General features: G+C 32.1%; 1 protein-coding gene and 1 long non-coding RNA gene across 4 annotated transcripts in view; one reads left to right on the top strand and one right to left on the bottom strand.

The window, feature by feature from the left end:
* LOC123697796 (NPC intracellular cholesterol transporter 1) overlaps positions 1-18,401 on the bottom strand; it is a 78,189-nt gene that overhangs the window by 41,176 nt on the left and 18,612 nt on the right. The window lies entirely within an intron of this gene.
* LOC123697805 lies at positions 499-1,449 on the top strand. The gene is made up of 2 exons (XR_006752283.1): positions 499-744; positions 1,301-1,449. It is a non-coding gene; the product is annotated as an uncharacterized LOC123697805 (long non-coding RNA).

The raw sequence follows: 18,401 nt of genomic DNA, 5'->3' as shown, positions 1-18,401 counted from the left end.
TGACCCGAAATTTTGTGTCAGTATCTCTCGGCCTATGTATGTGTCATATTTTGCAATTGTTTATAAATACAGGATGATGTAATTGGTGTAGTACGAATATCTAAAAATCTATGAAGAATTTTGTGATACAGTAAATGGAAGAATAATTTACAGTATTTAATAAAATTATTTAATTTTTTGTTCATTTTCATTAGAAATGTCAATTTTTCTCACCAAGGTGGAAATTTGGATGATAAGGATCTTGTTAGAAAAATATAAATTTTGACTAAAATCGGCATTTTTTTTTTTCAACAATCAAATTACTAATTTATAATCAGAGTTATCACCATTTACATTAATTTACAAACGATATCGGTTGTTCTTACTTAAAATTGAATACCAATGTCTTATTGCGGTATGTGTTCTTTGGAAGTGTTCGTAAAGTTGTTGATCCGTAATTAAATTTTGCGGAAAATCTTTTAGAGCGCTTAGTTGTGACATATCCTAAGCATATTCAATAGAATTAAACTTAGAGCATTAAACCAACCGGAGTGGCCATTGGCAGGCGTTCCCCGCTCGCCAAAGGTTTGAGTAAGCGTTACATACCTGTTATATAAAACTAGTTGACGCGCGCCCAACGCCATTTTGCTAATGTCAGTGAACGTGAAAAAACCGGAGCGAAATATGACAAAATTGAAGTGAATTTACGTGTAAGAAGAGGTCAGAAACGTGGAATGTAATTAAGGATAATGTTACTTTTCATCTGTAAGTACTTTTACATCAAAATATTGTGAAATATTGCAGCAAATTTGCAAAATACTGAAATATATTGTCAATGTAAAAGTGTTGCCACATAATGGTACTACATCCACTTTTGGGTAAATTTTAAAGTACGTAGACTGTTTTAATATTTAATTATAACTTTTATCACCGTTCATATTTGTTATTATAGATTAATAATAAAATTTACCCAAAGAAATCATAAATAACGTGAAGTATAATTTGTATAAACTTTATGAATTAATGATAAATACCGTTTGCAAATTCATTTATTGTTTATCTCCAACACATGTTTTTCTTTAATATTTTATACTATACTAAGTTTAAGTTTGTATCTTATTAATTATAATGCAATTATTTACGTTCGTAACATGTACGTTAAAAGGCATTTTTAATTCGTTATTCTGGTATCACTGCATAAAAATTAGGGATGGGACGGTAAAAAAATAATATCGATATAAATATTATCCAGCCGTGGGCGTCTTATGGTTGATGATGATAATTTTTTTCAGTTTGTTTAATTCTTATATTTTATTTTCAGATTTCTCAAAGGTACAGTGATTCGGGATGTCTGGATTCAATCTTGTGCGAATCATGTTTCATGGACTTCTAAACGGACTAGTACTATAGTGTTTCTGCGTTAAAATAAATATAAGTATTTGTAAATAAACGATGTAAATGAACGACGAAGTTGTCTTTTTGTTCACTCTTCCTTGTTTTATATGTAAATTGTGACATTCACGAAAAATCATATTAGGCTTAACTTTACTTTATGGGACGTAGAGTTGAGAGGCGTAATTTTTTTTGTGGTTAGCTACTTAAGGAACCTTAATCTGAAATTTCAGTTGCCGGAAACTTTTAGTTTTTGAGATATGAATTTTTGAAAACCAGAAAATTACTATAGAACATTCCTCCATCTTGTTTTTGTAACGCATATTTATTGCTTTGATAGTGTCAAATTTAGCGATTCATTTCACGAAAAACAATTCGAGACGCCTCTCAACTCGACGTCCGATAAAGTACAGTTTTACCTGGTATTAAAAAAGTATCATGCATTTTATTTTGTGTAGATTTATAATCTCGCAAACATATTTTTTGAGGTCCGACACGATTTTTTTATTAGTGATAAATACTTAGGTGTCACAAATAACAAATATTTAATTATCATTAAAATTCAAATTCAAAATTCATCGACCATGATGTATCGATAAATCTTATAATTATCGACTTAAATTATCGACGCGTTTTCGCACTATCGGTGTTTATGTTGCCGTTGAATACAGACACGTTGTCTATGTGTGAGTTTGATTCAAGTTTTGTACTTTGTGTGCTGGTGTTTGATTATTTTGTCGTGTGCGTGTGTAGCGACGTAATCTCAAAATACGTTTGTGTTAACACTATTTGTATGTGTTGACTCGTTCCCCCCGCAGAAAATTACAGACATTTTGGCTATGAGAGATTTGCGCGTGTCATCTCCGGTTGGTTTAATGCTCTAAGGAATTAAAAGACGAGCGAATATGCAAGCCAGTCCCTGTCACGTCGTATGCGAAGGGACATTATCATTCATGAGTAAGAATTTCTGGTCCATTTTTACTTTGTATGAAACAATACTTTTTAATTAAAGGGAAAGTAGCATCACAAAATGTGAACTTTAACTTGAAAACTGTGGAAGAATTATTTAGAAAGGAAGCAAATGCTATTAGTCTGGATATGTTTAGTGACGTTTGGAGAAAGACGCGAGAACATGAGGAAAAATATATTCAATTAGAACCAAAAGTAGATAATTACACTGACTCATTTATAATAACATTAAGAAATTCCGACGGCGAAACATCGAGTTCTTCGAGCGATGAAAGTTTCAGTGAAGTAGAAGATTACGATTATGATTAAATAGATTCTTCTTCTTCTCTATAGATACTGCTTTCTGAATTGGTGGTAAATGTTAAAACTGTTAAACTGTTATGACGATTCAAAAGTGCTTCTAGAAAAAGTCTAATTGTATAAATGTTTGAGTTTGAGTTTAAAACCAATAGTGTGAAAATTATACAATAAACATGTAACACATATTTGTTAGCGCGTATTGGTAGGTATTACGTACTTACTACAAATATAATATTTCTTAGATATTTTTACTCGACCAAAGTCAGGACAAGACTGCTCCGCAACTGCAGAAGACGTCCGTTATTTAAATCATTATCAAAACAACCATACGTGTGTTGGGACTTGGGAGTGAGCGCACGTGTTATTTGTATTGTTTTTATGACCTGAAATTTAATTATTATTTGATAATTGAATGATTATTAATACTTTTATCCAATTGATTATTTTTAGAATAAATAATTAAGTTCATCAATTGATTTACTTTTAAATTATAATTTTACAGGTAAATTATGAGAGCTTTCATAATTATATTTGCATATATTTATCTACAACGCACCCATTTTACAATTCAAGTCTAAAATGAAGCTAGAGTCGCATTTATTTTTGAACATACTGTAAGTGAAATTGCATAAGTGTGAGTACTGTGAACATGCCAGCTTTCCTTAATTGACCTGTATTTTAGTTTTTAAACCCCAAAAATACTGATAAGTTTATTTGTATATTTTAAAAGAATCTGAGTATTTCCGATATCTATGACACAAATGTCTCTACAAAAAATCTAAATACATTTTCTGACTAACATCAATTTTGAGCACAAAATATTTGCAATTCATGGTGTTATGCATATTTGCAATCGTTATCATTATCGATAAGATGGGTTTCACCAAAGTGCTTTGTTTTACTTCGGCGAAATCACAGGAAAGTTTAAAAACTTTCTGTTAATAAAGATTAGGTTACTATATCTCGACATATATATGAGAAATAATGTTAATATTTTAGAAATTGGATAATATATTATGGTTACGAAGTTGAATTTATAAACTTACAAACTTTAGCGAAAACCAGACGTTATGCATTTACCTATACATAATATTAGTCACAGGTATGAGGTAATATCAAAGGTATTTTGGTGAAAACATGGATCAGGAATCAGGATAGATTAAACCTTGATATAAGGATAAATATAATTTTATCTAATCGAGTATTCAATCCATGTTCTATATATATGTATTTAAGTAAAATCTAGATCAGATAATTTGAAATATTACAAAATGATGATTCTTTAGGTATATCTAAATATCTGTACATAATAATCGATGAGATAGCGAAATTTCTATGAAAAAAAATTATACCATCGTACTCGGAAAATATGCGCTATCTATCGAATGCGGTGGAAAATGAGTAATTTTGAATTATCTAGTACCTATAAGAAATTATATTCCATAACAAATATTAAATATTATGTTTTTTTATAATTTTATCCGTGTGCTCGTGTATTCCAAGAAATGGTGTATAAATATTCTAAAAATGTTTTGTCCATAGCCAAATGATGGATGTGCGTTATGCCATTTCTCTTCTTCCAAATTTTTCAATTCAGTGTTAAATATAAACATATTAAAATAACGAGAAATATTTGACCTATTTATTTTTTCTATAAATATATTAATCTACTAAAATGCAACTTAACATTCATGAATTTTTCGCTAAATCATTTGCCCGACATCTTATCATTTTAAAAACGTGTATGATAAGACTCTCATATTTGAATGCAGCAGGTATGCGTCTTATATGTCGCACATACCAAAGACACATACTCATTAGTTACTAGCTTATCGCTGCGGCCTCGCCCGCTTTGTCTAAAACCTAATAAATTATATACTAAAACCTTCATCTTGAATCACTCTATCTATTAAAAAAAACTTCATCAAAATCCGTTGCGTAGTTTTAAAGATGTAAGCATACACAGGGACATAGGGACAGAGAAAGCGACTTTGTTTTATACGTGTATAGTGATATCATTTTTATTATAACAAAAAAAATCTTTAAAAACCCTTCCAATAACTATTGTAGATTGAGGATTAGAAGCTTAGTGAGATTAGATAGAACCGATAACCAGCCTATTAAATGTTTCGGAGAAATGCTTGAACAAACAGACATATGTAGGTAGGTACAGATATTATCATACGTGAATCTTTGACAGTTCCAATAACCATTCTAACATTACATATATCAAACATTTGATGGATGTTTGTTATTCAATCACTCCAGACTGACTGAAATCATTGAGATGAAAAATGGTACAGAAATAGATACCTAATCTGTTTACATACATACCTCCTATACTTTGTATAGTATAGAATCCGTCTTTCATTGAAGTCAGTTAACCATTAAAGTCAACTAATAACTACAATATATGAAAACAACGGTTGCATAATAGTTTAAAATACATACGACCAAAGCCAATATACTCAACATCGTAGTTATGTAGATCGGTTAATCTCATTATGGGGATTTCAAGAGCTTCGCTGTAATCTTTAGATTAGTACCTGCAGGCAATATTTCATTACGTATGACTAGGAAATGTCTAGATCTAGGCTCGTTGCGAACCTATTTGCTCTAAGTTAATTACGAGTCATAAATATAGTCCTTTTCCTTGAAGCACGCAATACGTATATTTAACATTCATTTACCTTTTCTTCGCCCATAAATAATAAAAAAATTCTAGTCTGTTCAGCCCCCCTAGCCAAGTGGCTTTCTGTTAGCGTAGCGTTCAATAGAATAGACTACTACGAATGTATGAGATTGACGTAAGCTGTAGATAAACGTATCTACATCTACAGCTTACGTCAATCTCATACATTCGTAGTCTATTGAATAGACTACGAATGTATGAGATAAGAATAGAATAGACGAATAGAATAGACTCTATTCTATTGAACGCTACGCTAACAGAAAGCCACTTGGCTAGGGGGGCAGATCATACCAATCTTTGCGTTTATCATTATTTTGCGCTTAACATCAAACCAACAAGTTATGTGTAAAAATAACCGGGGAAGAATATAAATGTACGTTACAAAAGAAACTGCTTTTTACACAAAACTTATTTAATTTTCACCTTGAAAGCTGAAAGACTATACGACTATAGTCTGCAAAATTAATTAGAATTTGGCCCAAATTGTCTGCGAAACAAAGAACCTGTCAGATGGCTACATAATAAAGTGTTCATTTTATAAAGGGATCCATTTTTCACTTTAGAATTGGATACCACAAAAGTTTTATTAACTACTAGCTGTACCCGGCGGCTTTACCCGCATTGCTCGGCTCCTATTGGTGTTAGCATGATGATAATTGATAAATGATAATATAGCTTTCTCGATAAATTGACTATCGAACAGTGAAATATTTTTTCTAATCGGACCCTGGTTTCTTAATAATATTAGATAGGATAGATATCCAAAATTATCGCCTAATCACTAATGCATTTACACTTGTGTATTATTACGAAATCGTGATAACATAATTATCTTTATAGCGTGAAGCGATTGTTAAATTAAGTTATTAATTTTTATTGAACACCATTTCTTTTAAAGCCGCAGATAAATATTGTGATGACTAATTTTATTATATCGAATAGTTTAATTTAATTGACACACAAACAAAATCAAATACACAAACACACACACACACACACACACATATGCGCGCGCGCCAACAGACACATAAATGAGAATGCTCATCTCATACGCACATACACAAACACAATAATTAATAAACAACATTTTAGTACCTATAAAAATCTATTTCTATGTATAAGCTTGGATGTGTAACAATGATTACGAAGGAGGCATTAATTAACTTGATAGCCTTAGGTCTGTATCATTGGATCAAAAAAAGAAACTCAATGCTTCCAACATACTGCATTTATATTTTATAAACAATAGAAAGGTCTTAAAAAATCTCATATAACATTTTAATCACTACCTTGACTTGACCTTTTAAATAACATATTACAAACACACATTCCATACATTTAATACAGACATTCCTAATAAACTTATGTCTAACGATAAAATGCAATAACCAAACGGTGTAGGTCATATCATACTGTAATAACATACAACAGTACGTTTTGTTAACTCAATAAACAATTAACTTTCGACAAGATCGATATTAATAGTTTTCTATTCAAACAAAATATAAATTGCACTATTCATATATTGCAAGCGCAGCAGGCTCAAGAACGTGTACAGTGTACGGGTCATACATGTCACTGTAAAAAAATGCAGTCACGGCAATATGACACTAGACACGTGCGCTATAAAACCCAGAATTGTATAAAACAAAAGTGTATCGAGGCGATAATTGTTTTACGACTGTGGTGGCGTGATGCACATTCATGCGTAATGCTCTTACGAATATTAAATGGTTGCTATATAATAATGTGATAGGAACCTAAAGCCTTGTTTTCACTTGAGCATGCTCAGGCGAATGAGCGGCTCATTTGGCCGAGCTGCTCAAGTGGAAACAAGGCTTTAGAAACCTTTCGCTGAACCTTTTTTAACCTAATTAATAATAGGTATAGGAAATCATCCTAGTATTGTTAGTATGTAAGCGGATGTTTGTATGAACGTATGTTAAATGAGAACAACAGACAATCAAATTAGGAAACGTATGTAATAGATTACTGTCTTTATGAATCATAACATAACCTGGATTTAATTAGGTACATACATACTAAGTGAAAAACGGACAAAGCATACAAGTTCAACAAAACTGTACAACGGGCAACTCATCTCCATAATCCTTCAGTTTTACAAAATTGAAGCTATAAAAGGAAGTATAAAATTATCTGAATTTCCTATATTGCTGGATAATTCTAGCTAAATACCTCTTAAATAAAAAAAAATACAAAGTTAAATGCACAATTCCTTCCAGACTAATTGAAGCTAATTAGTAAACTCGTTAAAACGTTTAACGTTCATATAAATGTATGAAAATTATGTTTTCCTTTAGCATGTTCATGTTTCTCGCTACATTTAACTTAAAGATAATATGATATACAAAAAATATATAAATGGCAAAATTAGAATTCCTAGCTACAATATCAACAAGATCTTTATCAGTCTTGATGCTTATCTTTATCTTCTTATCTTTATCTTCGTATAATTTTCAGCAAAAAAAAAACCCTATAATTGGTTTTTCCATTTAAGAGCACGTGTAAATTCACATCACTCTATTCAGGAACTACTAAATTAAACAAAAAAATAAATCAATTACTTTAAACATGAGAAATTCACTTATTCCAGAAGCGACTTTCCTCACTTTCAATTAAAAGTTATATTGCAGCACGCTTTAACTTTTAGCGAAAACCTATCAATATCAATTTATCAGCACACAGCAGTCACTTTAGTATTAATTACAATTTACATGCGGGAAAAATATGTTTAAAGTTGATAGATTGGCATTGGAAGGTTTGGCCAAATACACATTAAACTCAAGAGTAGAATAAATTCACGTAACAATAAATTCGATATTTTTTTTCCATTCTTTCAATTTTATAAAAATATGAAGTCCGCAGCTTCACTCGTTTTATTCGCATGATGATAAAAGAGCCTTCATGCTCATCCAGGCTCTAATCTATCTCAGTATTAAATTTTGTACTGATCGGGTCAACAACAAAAATATATCCAACCCTAAAAATCTTTCCGTTTGTGATTTTAGAAGGATATCAGAAATTCTCTATAATAAATCGAATGATAACAAAACAATCGTTAGCATTAGATTCCAATGCGGGCAACGGAAAATTTCCTCGATAGTAATTCCGTTAACGATGTCAGAATAATTAGCACTTTATAATTACACTTGTTAAAGAACACAATCGTTCAGTAAGAAAGATTCTAAACGAATCAAATGCATTTAAAAATGCCTGCTTTTTTCATAGATTTCATAATACTAATATAATAAATGCTGGTTACTCAAGTTGGTTTGTTCTGCTTTAAAGTTAGAGCTTTATATATATTTTACCTGTAAAATAATATCAGGCTAACGTTTTTAAAATTTTCCTGCCAAGTAATCATAAGCTACAACAAGGCTACAACTTTCAATTTATTTTAAAGAAAATGGCTCAGGTAACACTACATTATACCATTGAAGTATTTGTTTATTGAGTAATAATATTATTATTTAAAAATTAACACCAATAAGCAATTGCGTGCGACCTACATCCTAACTAGCACCTCTATACCTTAAAATTTAAATGAAGACAAGCAATCTTGCATCAAAAAGAATCACAACAACCGTGAACTTGTTTTATTTATCTTGACCACCAATTAATATATCATGACTTAATACAAGAAGCCGATTATACAAAGCCAATTAAACGAGATAGCGCAACAGACGATACCTAAAAGGCTATTCTTTCATACAATAATCACAGTGCAACATATGTAGTAAGCTGCACTATCTGCAGTTACTTATTATACCTTAGCTACGTCCTGATTTATCTGTAGTGACCTGAGATAAGCTTTCTCTGATAAAATAATTAAGATTGTTCAGTGTTTTCTTTTTTTTTTCAACCAGTAACGTATTTTGAAAAATAATACTGAAACATCGTACATAGTACTTAATCAAAACAGTTAACAGAAATAATACATCAACACAGCAAATGCCCCAGCTTCATGGTATCGCCTATACTTATTGTTGTCTCTGACCCTTTTAGTAGAAGAAAATAGGCTAATGGTTATACCGAAGTCGGGAATGCTCACAAATATACGCAACACTTTTCAGACTTTCATAGTGACCTATAATTTTTTTTACTTATTTATTTGCAACCGGTCAAGTTTCAATTAGGCCAAGATAATGGAAAGCAAAGTTCCTATCCTTTATGGATAAAAGATAGGAACTGTGCTTTCCATTATCTTGCTGGAGCATTCCAAATTTTACAAAAAATTACGAGTTCATTGTAAGTGGAACTATTAACATCAAGTTTTCTGGTATTAATTTTAGACGAGGAAATACACGTGAATAATGAATATGATAACGAGCGGTCATACTTACGATTATGTATACCTTTAATTATACCGGTATTCCGGTTTGGCCCTTAACCCATTAGTATTAATACAGCAATCCTTACATTAATTCGCTCCGATACATTGTTACATAACTGGTTATGCTAAATAATTTATTTTATTTAGGTATATATAAGAAATAATAGCATCACTTATGTGGGGCCAATCGACCTTGCTTTTTGCAATTGGTTATATAACACATAAATATTTCACACTGGTCTGCAGGTATTGAACGAGAGTTGCAGGAAATTTCATTACCTTTTTGGTTACAAAGTTATATTCGAAAGATTTACTATGGAGTTCTAGAAGGTTCCAAATTCGATGCGTATGTTCGGTTTCCTGATGTGTGTTCACTTATCGTGATACATTTTCTCATTTATACATTTTTTTGTGTGGCTGGTTTACGCCAAAATTGTATAAATTTAATAAGTTTGGCTATAATTCATTAAAAGTTCAGTTCAAAAGTTCGGTAGAGTTTACAACAAAATGTTAATAAACATTTTATCAATTACCAAACTTTCTGTTTTAATATAATTAAGTAGGAACATTTACAAGATCTTCCAAGGTCTGAGCCAAAGTCAACAGAAACAACATCAACTTAATGTTATTTTGATTTCGAAAACAAGAAGGAAAATCCGTTATAAACTTATAATGTAACTATAGTTAAATTAGGTACACCTATATAAACTACAGGTCATGATATTTTTATGACACAGCCGTTTAACGTCTGTTTATTGATATTTAATACCAAGATGGTGACGTAAATGCGTTTTATTATAATATTTTATCTTTTAATATCATATCATTAAGTATATTATTTAGTACCTATACAAGAAACTTTCAAAAAACTAAAGGAAGGAGGTATAGATTCAACTAAAGTTTAAAGTTCGTCTAAGGTTCAAAATTGACATGTTTTTGTTACACCACATTATCATTTATTTGAAAATAATTTTATATAAAACCCGTTTAACCAAAGGCGTAACTCAACAGCGTATTTAATTACGAATTAATTCGATTGTAAATGTGACGTCTATTGTAAAATGTTGCGCAAAAGCTAGGGGCCATCCATAAAGTACGTCACACTAATTTCATGAGTTTTTGAGTCCCCCCCCGTCCTTGTCACAGGTGGTCACATTTCTGAGACCCCCCCCTCCCTAGTGTGACGTCACATGTTTTGCAATTTAACATCGAAAAATTATTTAATTAAAACAGCAGTTCCGAAATTAGTCTTATTTCCATTTAAATTAAGTACTTTTTTAGGATATCAAATATTTGAAACAATAACAAAAAATAAACTAATGAATAAATATAAATTGTCAACCAAACAACTTAAACCGTATTGCCCTTAAGATAGAGTTGGACATATTTTTTAGTTTAATTTATATTTCCAATTACGCGATTAGTATTTTGAAATGTGATGTCACGAAACATAGGACCCCTCCCTCCCCTTGTCACACCATGTCACACTTTGTCGACCCCCTCCCCCCCTCTTTACATGTGACGTACTTTATGGATGGCCCCCTAGAGCTAAGGCTGAGAGAAAAATCAATGAGATAATTTGAATGCTACAAACGTCTAGAACGTCCTGCGCCCTGACCTTAAATGTCATGTCATTTGATTTCAATGGGCCTAACACTGAAACAGATCTGCTGAGTAGCCTATTTCAGTTTTAAATAAGCCTAAAAGAAAAGATTTTACAACTGTGGAACAACAAAATATATTTCTCAATAGGCCAGCTTTGTGTGAGCCTAAAAGATCTGAGTACTTATCTGCGAAAGAATATAAAAATATGTCAATAGACCGTACTGAATACTGAATACTGATACTTCGCCTTTCAATTATAATATAAATAAGGCAATCAGGTATTTGTTGATTAATTTAAAAAGTATAAAATCCAATCTCTTGACTTTCATAATGTACCAACCATGTTTAAATACTTGAAATAAACGTTTTTAAACTATAATTTTCAAACCAATGTAGGTGCCAGGTAATTTGTATATATTTTATATACTAGCTTACCGCCCGCGGCTTCGCCCGCTTTGTCTAAAACCTAATAAATTATATACTAAAACCTTCCTCTTGAATCACTCTATCTATTTAAAAAAAGCCGCATCAAAATCCGTTGCGTAGTTTTAAAGATTTAAGCATACAAAGGGACATAGGGACAGAGAAAGCGACTTTGTTTTATACTATGTAATGATGTATTGAATAACAAGGTTATTATTTTGACCACGAAAACTTAAATTATAATATGATGAGACAATCTTTGTAATATTGTCCACAAATAACAAATTGCTAAAATTTCCATGACACGAAAAACACTTAAAAAAATACAACATTAAATTACCTATATTTTACCAAAACAATCAAATTACGCAACGGAAGCACTTAAACAACATTATAACTCCAATCTTTATATCTAACTATGTTTATAAATACGTATTTAAACGTATTATTTACATGATATTTACCGTAATGGAAGGCCGAAATAATTTGATGATCATCGGTGTGCTTAAAATGCAGTTAATATCGCATCAAAAAAATTATAATAATAAAATTTATAATGATGACAATGACTGATTTGGCCTGATAGTGCTATCATCATAGATATTATAAGTAAAAAGAGTAAGTTACCATCACAACATTCGATCTTCAAAAACGGCATACTAACAACACATTCAACTATCCCGAGCGAAAAAGACAAAAAAGAGACCACTGAAGTAAATTCTGGCTAATACCTATTTCGACGTGCCATTCCCGGATCTAAATCTTTCTACTTATAGAAGCAGCAGCTTGTCGAATTGATTTTGAAACAAATTTATGCGACAAGCGAGAGCACATTTGAATTTGAAACTATGCCGTTTTTATATGTGTCCCTTATAAATATGTATTATTATATTATTCCTAACTGTTTTTTTTCTGTTTTGAAATCTCCACATGTATAACATTTAACCTAAAACCTAGTACATATAAGCACAAAAATTTTAAAAGAAGATATTTTTAATTTTTTCTTACCAGCGTGACCATCTTGCATTTTTTTTTTTAATTGTTTGTTATTTGCGATGATACGAGAAGATAATTTATGAAGTGTATAACGCTCACAGTTTTAGGATTATTTATTATACCTAAAGTTCATACTTTAACTCAACGAATCAGATTTTAATTTGAATGTACGCATAACTAACACATCTTACTGAAGAATTTTATTAAATACAAACTGTTTGTTTCCCAATAAGTTACAAGGTAAGGTTGCAAGCCTTAAAAATTTCAATGGTCCATTTACCTAAAACCGACAGTGTATAACAACACAAAGACTTTACACGTGTTTTTTATACAACAGTAACGTACTAAAAAAACACAAGTCAATAACTGCGTTAAAAACAACCGACTTCAAACTTGCACTTGCAACATTTACAAATACAGACAAAAATGCTCATAAAATAAAAACTACTGGGCCTATCCGAATAAAATTTTTATGGGACCAATTCGACATCATCCCGCTTCGAACAAAAAAATAATCACGTAAATCGGTTTAGAAACCTCGGAGTAATCGGTGTACATACATAAAAAAAACATACCGGCAGAATTGATAACCTCCTCCTTTTTTTGAAGTCGGTTAAAAATCAACTATCCCTATCTACCATTACGTAACACAACAATTCCCTTCTCTAAAATCTGAAACTTTTCTCTACAAAAAATTGATCGAGCGTGTATCCAACCGTGCCGCCGGTCATTCTCATATGATAATTCCCGGTAAACACGTACATACATCCAAAATCAATGGCCTCTTTCTTCTTCACATTTGATTATGAAGATCGAACAGGCGGGACCGAGACGGATGCCTACACCTTGCCCTTGAATACATTGGTCTGCACGCCGGCTAAATTCGCTCACACTTTTTGTTTTATGTCTGCGACCAACGGGATTCGGCATATATGCTGTGATATTTCTGTTCTCTTATCTTTACAATCAAGTTAAATTCACTTTCCAGTGAATTAATAAAAAGAATTATATATCTTAAATTATTTTAATTAAAAAGTAAGATTACAATATACGTGTTATTATGAGCACGATGCTTCACAATATGTTTTTATTCTAATATTATAATTTAAAGGGATAAAACGTTCTCACGAACGAAAGCACACCGTCAGCGCTTCACATTACATATAGCGTAGGGTTGTCACATAACTCCTCCCCCCGCAGATCCGCAACTATTTTAGGACATTGAGTGAAAATGTTGCGGCAGGATCAACTTCTGGGGCTGATGTTTTCTGTGTTTTCTGAATATTCATTTTCTTTGATTTGTAGCGACGATAGCACAGGAACATTGAAGTGGCCGCTGCGCTCAGTAGCTAAAGATGTAAAGTGGTATTGTCGTATGGTAGATGGAGTGCAGTCCCAAGGTTTTTTAGCGTTCTCGTCGGAATATTACTGATTGGTGCAATTAAAATTTTTGTAGGTGTATCTTTAATTTCATTATTAATATTTGTAATAGTGAGGTCGTCAGTACGTAGAGAGCAGTTTGTAGGTAACGTTGCTATGAAACTGCCTTGGAGATGAAGCTATTCCTTACGCTTGCAGGATAATTTAACCTTTGTGAGATGAGGAAAAATAATGATGTAGTGACTGTCGTCCAATTTCTCCATTGCTGGCTTAGTTAATGTTAGGCAGGTGGATTCACAGTCGCTGGATATCTCTTGCGTGGTGATGAGTTTTGCAATACAGTCGGGTGAACTTCTTGTATGATGATTTAGGGTCGACTTCACATAGAAACCGATTGCTCTTCGATTGAACTTCGGGCATTCAGCCTCTATGTGCACATAAATATCTTTATTGGTTGCTATATAGGGATAGGGAGGTATGATGATATGATTTGTACGATTAAAGTGTGAGGAGTTATAATGGGGAATCTTAATATAATTACTATCCTATTTTTACTAAAGTATGATCCAGTGCGAATTATTTGCGGAGATCTACATTAATAATTTGTTCTGAATCGTAAAAGGAACGTAAAGTAACTAATATAATACTTAATATATCTATCCCTAACATAACATGGTGCGCTCGCGATGTACGCATAAAAGCTAAACTATCCTCTATATTTCTTATTACTAAAAGTAAATCATTAATATTATCGTCTAAGGAGTCTAGGAATTGCGCTAATTCTGTATAGAACCTAAACCATTTATCAATCTACGTTTTACACTGGTTTTAAAGCTTCTAACAAGGACGATGCCTTATCCAATTTTTCGTTTAAATGTTGAACCCTAATTTTATATAGTAATAATGTACGGTTATAATAACTAATTGGTCGCATATTTTAATGAATTTTGTTAATACATGGGGGTTACCATCAAAATCTGGGACCACCCTTAAGCATTTAAAAATTTCTTCCGTGTCAAACGACATATTAAAACTATCAATACTTCTAATACTATCAACTAAACTATTTCTCGAGGACTGTTGGGTATTAACAGCCTCGCTACCCCGGGATTTCCTAGGATGGAAAATCGTGAAGGTTTATTCTAAAATTAATATAGGAATATAATATAGGAAAGCAACACAATAAAATAATTCTGTGCAACTCACATTGACATGGTTTCTGTATCGATGGCTGGATACTGCTGATGTTCTGGATACTCGCTTGGGTTTTTAAAAAAACCGGTCGGCCGCGCGGGGCCTCGGAACCGATATTCATTTCGGATATCTTCCCGCGGGCGACCCGAGTATCCTACCGACTGCGCCAGTTAAATTCACTTTCCAGTGAATTAATAAAAAGAATTATATATCTTAAATTATTTTAATTAAAAAGTAAGATTACAATATACGTGTTATTATGAGCACGATGCTTCACAATATGTTTTTATTCTAATATTATAATTTAAAGGGATAAAACGTTCTCACGAACGAAAGCACACCGTCAGCGCTTCACATTACATATAGCGTAGGGTTGTCACATAACTATCATCTATGTGTGGGTACTGTTTATATAAACATCTATTTGTTTATTGTTTAAGTTCGTGGAAAACCAGTCAATACATAACGTCTTGAGCCAAAATATTCTAGGCATCAAAATGTAACGTAGCAGACGCACCAAATCCACACCCACTACTGTCATACAGTAGTGATTTGAAAGCATCGCATTAAATCATACTAATTACTACTATTACATACGTTAAATGAATTTAATGCTGCTTTATATGAGAAATGCCTGCACAGAACAGAAACCCACGAGTTCAAGTACTCCGTAAGAGCAAGAACTTTCTGAAGAGGTAGACTTAATTGCTGCTACCGTTTGTGCAATGTGTTGATCGATATGACGTCATACTCTCATATCAAGTTACTGCATACAGTATACTGCAAATATTATTAACATCAATTTTATACACGAGAATCGAGTTTCAATTACATATTAAAACCATAATTTAGACATAATAAAATCTGAGTAGATCTCCGTAATTAAGATATACACACAAAAGTGCTGATAACGTTGCAAAAACTAACAAAATAAATGTCAGATAAATTAAAATCGCATCACGGAAATACGATAATGGTAGTTGTTCACGTGTGACGTGTTTTTTGCTAATTCAAAGACGAAACAGCAAGGATTTTCATGTTCAATGTTATGTGCGATTTTCATAAATGTATTTATAAATAGCTGAATTCAAAGAGGCCGTACTGCATAGGGAAATACGTTATAATTCAAGTAAATACTATGTATTTTCCTTAATATTTATAGTAAACAAAGACAAACCAAAACGGAACCGTCATAATATTGAGTAGTTTTCTGGCACGGGACCAAAGATCACTCTCAGTACGTTCCCTTTTAAAATCATGCTTAGGTTTAATATGCAAATTCGAGTTTCATTTCTTTTAATATTACTGATTCGATCCAATTCAATGCTTATTACGCAGTTTTATCTTTGCGTAGATTTACATTTCAGGCAACGATACTATTATGTATAATTGAGCCTACACATATTTCTTGATTTCTCAGTGTAAAACATTGTGACCTTTTATATTAATATCAACAAAATTCGCAAAATTTTCCATGAGGTCATTAACTCGTCAATGCATTCATACCTGCGTCCGTATTCTGGGAATTTATTATTTGTTAAATTACACTGTAAAGTGTATTTCTATTTATATATTGTTTCGAATTGCAGATTTTTACAGATAAAAAAGTTATTGTTTCGAATCATCAAGCTTTGTTGATAAAAACATTGACTGGCAAAGTTATTCACCTAGAAAAAAAGCTTCTATAGACATCAATGCAAAATATCCCATATATTGTTTGGTGGTAAAGTAGCCCACTGCCCAACAATGACGAAAAAGGGTTCGGTATACCAAAGCATGTTTATTGTTTATGCGGATTTCACAGTTAATAAAAATATGGCGTCACGGTTCAAATATTTATCTGAATAAAAACTTCAAACACAAATGACTCATGCCTATGATTAACAGTATATTTTAACCTGTATTGTAAAGGATCTGAATAAGCAGAAGATATATAATCCTAACATTGTGCTCAAAACAGCCATCAAACTGAGCAAACCATCACCTAATAGTAACTGTCATAAATTACTACATGCCACTTAATCTGACGAAATATTTACGCAAAAAATTCCTCATGTCATATTACACAATACTAAACATAAACCTGTATCTACTGCGTGTGACGTCATCATAAATCAAGTTATTTCTGCCTATTATCGCTCCGTATGTAATGACGAATACAATGACTCAAGTCAAATCAAGCTTAAACCAAAGAATTTAACGGGGTATATTTTATTATATTCAATTAAGACCATTAAATTAGTGTTATCAATAATTAAACCAATTAATAACGAATCTGGTATGAATCATTGTCCTCAAATCAATGAAAGTCATTTTAATATTGACGATGAATTGATTCCATTCATGCGTTCTCGAACAATCGCTCATGGATACAGTTAAATGTGTCACTAACACAAATCTCTTTGAGGAAAACAAAAAGAAATCACACTCGTATTATGAAATGGGAAAGTAAAACCACAGAAAAAAATGTATTGACACTAAAGAATTTTGATTCCATACCTAATTATGAATTTACGAAGATGTTACTAGAAATGCAGTTCTTGAACTATAAAGCAATTTTTGATTGACAGTCCTAATACGCCTCAAGGACCGCGACGCAATATTTTCATACGTGAAAATTATGCGCGCAAGGAGTGAAGTGTCGCAAACCGCGGTTGCAAAAAGCATCCAGGTCAAGTTCCCAATGTTCTCGATGTAACGAAGGCTTCGTGTGACGTCACACCTGCATGCACACGCTAAATATAGACGGGGAGCAACCTCGTCTACTGACCCAGTTTGTATGGTATGCTTACCGTCCTTCGGTGGAAGTTTCAATAATAATAGTTATTAAAAGTCCTAATATTTCTCCCTATTAATTGGGTCAAAGCCAAACTTTGCTGATGAATTGCCTGTTTGCTGATAAGCGTCAAACAAACTAATTGTAATGCGCGAAGAGATCTCGAATCTCAGTCAAGTATTAAAGGTTTTCCTTTATAATTAATTGAAATGAAGGCTGTCTTTAATCCATCGACATAATATATCATAAATCACTGTTTATATAAACATTTCAACAGTATAGTTGAAAGCATGAATGAAGTGAAGTGTCTCTTAAACCGGTTTCTTTGAGAAACTTCGCGT

This window comes from Colias croceus, chromosome 15, assembly GCF_905220415.1.
Source record: "Colias croceus chromosome 15, ilColCroc2.1".
Classification (NCBI taxonomy): Eukaryota; Metazoa; Arthropoda; class Insecta; order Lepidoptera; family Pieridae; genus Colias; species Colias croceus.
This window is presented reverse-complemented; position numbering and strand designations above follow the sequence as displayed.